The sequence below is a fragment of the Rhinoraja longicauda genome, chromosome 6 (genome assembly GCF_053455715.1).
Source record: "Rhinoraja longicauda isolate Sanriku21f chromosome 6, sRhiLon1.1, whole genome shotgun sequence".
NCBI classification, from domain to species: Eukaryota; Metazoa; Chordata; class Chondrichthyes; order Rajiformes; family Arhynchobatidae; genus Rhinoraja; species Rhinoraja longicauda.
Window position 1 is genome coordinate 25,807,983 of NC_135958.1, and position 6,176 is coordinate 25,814,158.

A 6,176-nucleotide genomic window follows, 5' to 3' on the forward strand; every position below is an offset into this window, starting at 1 on the left:
GCAGCTGGGGGACGGATAGGTGACGTTTCCGGTTGGAACACTTTATCCTTTTCATCTCCCCTCTCAGTGAACCCACCTGCCAAACATAAACCCCCCCTCACTTATCACTTTACTTTAGACTTTAGCGATGCAGCACAGGCCCTTCTGCCCATGACTCTGTGCCGACCAGCGATCACCCCCGTACACTAATACTATCCTACCCACTCGGGACATTTTATAATTTTTACCAAAACCAATTAACCTACAAACCAGTATGCACTTGCCAGGCTTTGTCTCAACCACACTTCTCTTCTAAGTTACCACCCCCCCTCCCCTCTCCCCCTCACTACAATTTGCCTGAAGAAGGGACCCAACCTGAAATGACGCCTATCCATGGCCTCCAGAAATGCTGTCTGACCCGCAGAGGTACTCCAGGACTTTACAAGTTCCAGCATCACCAGTTCCCTTTTTAATGGCTAAATAATGAATGGTCTGGTATTCCAGAGGCACATGAGACTGCCAATGCTTTAATGTGGAGCAAAAGTCAAACCGCTGGAGGAACTCAGCTGGTCAGGCAGCATCTGTGGAAGGAAATGGACAGTTGATATTTCAGGTCAAGACCCTTCCTTTGGACCGAGAAAATGGAGGGGAGATAGTCAGTATAAAGGGGTGAAGGGGCAAGAGCTGGCACGTGATATGTGAATTTGAGGTGGATTGCTGGATGGAGTGAGGTGGGGGAGAGAGGGATGGGAATAGTGACAATGGCTGGAACATAATTGGTGGATGTAACTAGGGTCTGCAGATGATGGAAGATGACGATTTACAAAAATGATCCCAGGAATGGGGAGGTTAACCTATGATGAGCGTTTGTCGGCACTAGGCTTATACTCACTGGAGCTTAGAAAATGAGGGGGGGACCTCATTGAAACACACAGATTAGTTGAAGGCTTGGATAGAGTGGATGTGGAGAGGATGTTTCCACTAGTGGGAGAGTCTAGGATTGGAAGTCATGGCCTCAGACGTTCTTTTAGGAAGGAGATGAAGATAAATTTCATTAGTCAGGATGGTGAATCTGTGGAATCTGTGGAACCACAGAAGACTGTAGAGGCCAAGTCACTGGATATTTTTAAGGCAGAGATACATAGATTTTTGGTTAGTGCAGATGTCAGACGTTATGGGGAGAAGGCAGGAGAATGGGGTTAGGAGGGAGAGATAAAATGGTGGTAGACGTGATAGGCCGAATGGCCAAATTCGACTCCTATCACTAATGACCTTATGGCTTATTCCATTGGGAAAGGAAAGTGGAGTGTGGGACAAAATAACAGAGGTGGGGTGGGCAGATGGGAACAAAAGGGGGAAGAGACACATGGGGAGAGTATGTTGGTGATGGCTACTCCATTTCCCTTTCTCATCATAGCCCATCATTTACAGACTTTGGTTACCCTGGTTACCTCCACCAATGACGCCCTGGTCTCGGTTGTTATCTCCACCTCTCCTCCTCCATCCGACTCCATCAACCAATCCACCCCTCCTAACCTCAATCGACCTACCCTGGGCCACATTTTGCCTCTCCACCTCACCCTACCCATCTCCTTATTCTGGCCATTTCCCCTCTAATCTCTCAATACAGAAGAAGTCTTGACCCAAAACATTGACTGTCCTATGGCCTCTACAGATGCTAAATGACCAGCTGAGATCTTTCAGCAGTTTGTTTTTTGCTTATTGCTCCACAGAGCTGCAGTTCCGATCATAAGATCATAAGATCATGTGATAGTAGAATTAAACCATTCAGCTCATCAAGTCTACTCCGCCATTCAATCATGGCTGATCTATCTCTCCCTCCAAACCCCATTCTCCTGCCTTCTCTCCATAATTGCCAGATCCTCCAGGGACTTCCATGAAAATCAAATTCAGACCAATAATAGACAGTGGTAGAGTTGCTGCCGTAGCATCAGAGATCCGGGTTCAATCCTAACAAAGGGTTCTGACTGTATGGAGATTGTACGTTCTCTCTGTGACTTTATGGGTTTTCTCCGGGTGCTGCTGTTCCTCCCACATCTCAAAGATGTGCACGTTTGTAGGTTAATTGGTTTTTTCAGTAAGTGGTAAAGTTGTCCCTAGTGTGAGTAGGATAGTGTAACTAGTAATCACTGATTGGCATGGGCTCGATGAGCTGAAGAGCTTGTTTCTGTGCTGTATCTCTAAAGTCTAAACACAAAGTGTTGGAATGACCCAGCGGGTCAGGCAGCATCTCTTGGAAAAAAATGATGGGTGTCATTTTGCATTCAGATAAATAATATATTTTAAAATACAAAACTACAAACCATGAATGTGCTGATTGTTAATTATTAATTAATATCCATCAGGGGAAGAAATCTGTCCTCCTAGTTCAGAATATGTAAGACTCCACATCATCCAATGTGTTTCACCAAGTAGTTGGACCATTAGTGCTAATAAAATTGAATGGGTTTTCTGGCAATGTTCTAGGCACTGAATTCTCACATGTCAGTCAAATGACCTTGGAAACTCCTCTTCACTAATAACAGGGAGGGCTTTCTAAGTTGGAAGAGCAATCCTCACAAACATGACAAGCTCTCCCATCAGAAGCCCTGGTTAGGTCACGTCCCACCAAGACAACCTTACAAGAGGATTGACATCAATACTACAGGTGGACAATGGCGCAGCTGGTAGAGCTTCTACCTCACAGCGCCAGAGACCCGGGTTTGATCCTGACACAGAACAGAGCAGCACAAGAACAAGCCCGTTGGCCCACAATGTCTGGTGCCGAACATGATGCCACGACCAACTCTTTATCTACCTGCACATAATCCATATCCCTCACATTCCCTACATATCCATCAGCCAAACGTCCCTTAAACGTGGTGATTGTATCTGGCTCAACCATTACCCTTGGCAGTGCATTCCAGACACTTATCACCCTCTGTGTAAAATATTTGCCTGATAACAGAGGGGAAGAAGCTGTTCCTGAGTGGGATTTACACAGAACGGGTCTGGGCACTGTGATCCATGAGAAGAAATGTACATCACAAGAACACACGACACGACCTAGTGAGCTAGCATATTTTTTGTTCTATCACTGTCATCATGCTTGGAGACAAACCTTGGTTCCATGAAGAGTACTGAAGGGCAGGTCTATAATATCACCAAACGTTGATAAAACCAGGTGAATCTGAAACACAAAGACCACAAAAGGGCTCTCCTGCACCAGGATTAGGCAATCAACAGAACCGTGATCTCAATACTGATAGGTCTGATCAAAGCTCTCAATTCTGCCACATTAAGTCTTGAATAATATAGAAAATGAAACAGCTGGTGAGATGAGGAAGCTTCACAAAAGTCACCTTCCTGAGAGCAGAAGGCAAGTTTGAAGCACAGTGGTGCAGCGGCAGAGATGCTGCCTTACAGCGCCAGAGACTCGAGTTTGGTGCTGTCTGTGTGGAGTTCGTACGTTCTCCTTGTGGGTTTTCTCTGGATGCTCTGGTTTCCTCCCACATTCCAAAGATGTACAAGTTTGTAGGTTATTCGGTTTCAGTATATTATATATACTCGCTAGTGTGTAGGATAGTGTTAGTGTATGGGGTGATCGCTGTTGGCGCGGACTCGGTGGGCCGAAAGGCCTGCTTCTGCGCTGTATCTTTAAAGCTCAAAGTAAAAGTTACTTACAACTGATTTTAGCCAGAAGTGACCAGGGGATATTCTCTCTCAACATTTACCATCACAGACTCAGTCTTTAGCCAGTTCACTTTGTGTAAAACCAGAAACATGGTCATGTGCTCCAGGTACATAAAATGAGTGTAAAATTAATGGGGAAGTTTATATTCCATCACAACAGGGATGCAGGAAAGAGAAAACTAAGTTGGGTGGGGTTTTTTTAGATTTTTTTTTAGATTTAGAGATACAGCGCAGAAACAGGCCCTTCGGCCCACCGGGTCCGCGCCGCCCAGCGATCCCCGCACATTAACACTATCCTACACCCACTAGGGACAATTTTTTAAAACATTTTGCCCAGCCAATTAACCTACAAACCTGCACGTCTTTGGAGTGTGGGAGGAAACCGAAGATCTCGGAGAAAACCCACGCAGGTCACGGGGAGAACGTACAAACCCCGTACAGACGGCGCCCGTAGTCAGGATCGAACCTGAGTCTCCGGCGCTGCATTCGCTGTAAGGCAGCAACTCTACCGCTGCGCCACCGTTTGGGGGTAGGATGAGTAGAGAGATTAAGGGGGGGAATTTGGATGAAAGAGAGTCTGCTATTGAGTGGCTGAAGAATGGTTCCGACCTCAAACATCACCCATCCTTTATCAAGAGATGCTGCCTGACCCGCTGAGTTACCCCAGAACTTTGTGTCTGTCTTAAGTCTGCTATTGAATTATCTTCAAGGGCAGACTGTGATCTGTATCAGTGCCAGAAGGCATTCAGCCAATTTCAGGGTTGAGAGATGTTTGATCCAACAATCATTAAAAAGATCAAAGAGCATCACTGAGCAACTGTGCAGTACTGCTTGGAATTTGTTTAGGATATTTGGATTGTTTACCAGATTGAGTTCTTGAAGTCATCCACCTTGGCAGAGAGAAAAAAGTGAATAGAAATCATTTAAGGGGCGGCACAAAAGCATAGCAGTAGAGTTACTGCCTAACAGCACCTGAGACCTGGGTTCGATCCTAACTACCAATGCTGTCTGTGCAGAGTTTGTACGTTCACCCTGTGACCACCTGGGTTTTCACCGGATGCTCCTGTTTCCCCCCAAATAGCAAAGATGTATAGGTTTGTAGGTTAATTGGCTTCTGTAAAATTGGAAATTGTCCATGGATTGTAGGATAGTGCTAGTGTGATCGCTAGTCGGCGTGGACTGATGTGGGTACCTGTACATCAGTGAGACTAAACGTTAACTCGGTGACCATTTCGCTGAACACTTACGCTCGGTCTACCAAGGCCTACCAGATCTCCTGGTTGCCAACTATTTCAACTGCCCTTCCCATTCCCACGCTGACCTTTCTGTCCTGGGCCTCCTCCACTGCCAGAGTGAGACCACGCGTAAATTGGAGGAACAGCACCTCATATTTAGCTGAGACAGACTCTTTGGCCCACCGAGTCCGCGCCGACCAGCGATCACACCGTGCACTATCCTGAACGCACGAGGGACAATTTTACCACTTACCAAAACCAATTAACCTACAAACATGCACGTCTTTGGGATGTGGGAGGAAACCAGAGGATCCAGAGAAAACCCACACGATTACAGGGAGAACATACAAACACCCTACAGACAGCACCCATGATTGGAATTGAACCAAGGTCTCTGGCACTGTAAGGCAGCAGCTTTCCCGCTAGCTCTCAGGCACTTTGCTACCTTCTTCCCTCTGATAAGTCTGTGCAGTTGGTATAACCCAGCCAAATAATTTAACATTGTGGAAGAGTGAGATGAGATACGAGGGGACTACAGGTCTCCCGGGGGAAGGTCCTCTCCGCACCTTGAGGGGTCGGGGAGTGTGAGAAGCCTCTGCGGCTTCAGATTCGGGGTTTGCAGCAGATGTTCTTCCTGCAAGTGCCATCATTAATCATCCAGCCTGTCTAATGTCCTTCCAGTGATGAATGCATGGAACGTGCCAGTCAGCTTCAACACAGCCTGACGTGCAGTTTTCATCAATCACTTCTGCTGAAGGTGAGAGGACTGAAAAGATGAGGGTAGATCTCTGTTAACAGTCTTTTCCAGGCCGGTCAAATCAGCACAGTGGTGGAGTGGTAGAGCTGCTGCTTTACAACAGCAGAGACCCAAGTTTGATCCTGACTGCGGGTGTTGTCTGTGCGAGTTTGTATGTTCTCCCTGTGACCACATGGGTTTCCCTCCGCGTGCTCCGGTTTCCTCCCACATCCCAAAGACGTGCAGGTTTGTCGGTTAATTGGTTTTGGTAAGTGGTAGAATTGTCCCTAGTGTGTGTCGGATAGTGCACGGTGTGATTGCTGGTCAGCATGGACTCGGTGGGCCGAAGAGCCTGTTTCAGCACTGTATTTCTTGTTCTCCCTGTGACTGCATGGGTTTTCTCTGGGTGCTCTGGTTTCCTCCCACATCCCAAAGGTTTTCAGGTTGTAGGTTATAAGTAGAGCCAGGATATTTAGGCGCTAAAAATCTCTGAAATAGGCAGGCAAATAGGCATAATAAAATTACAAAAAAGG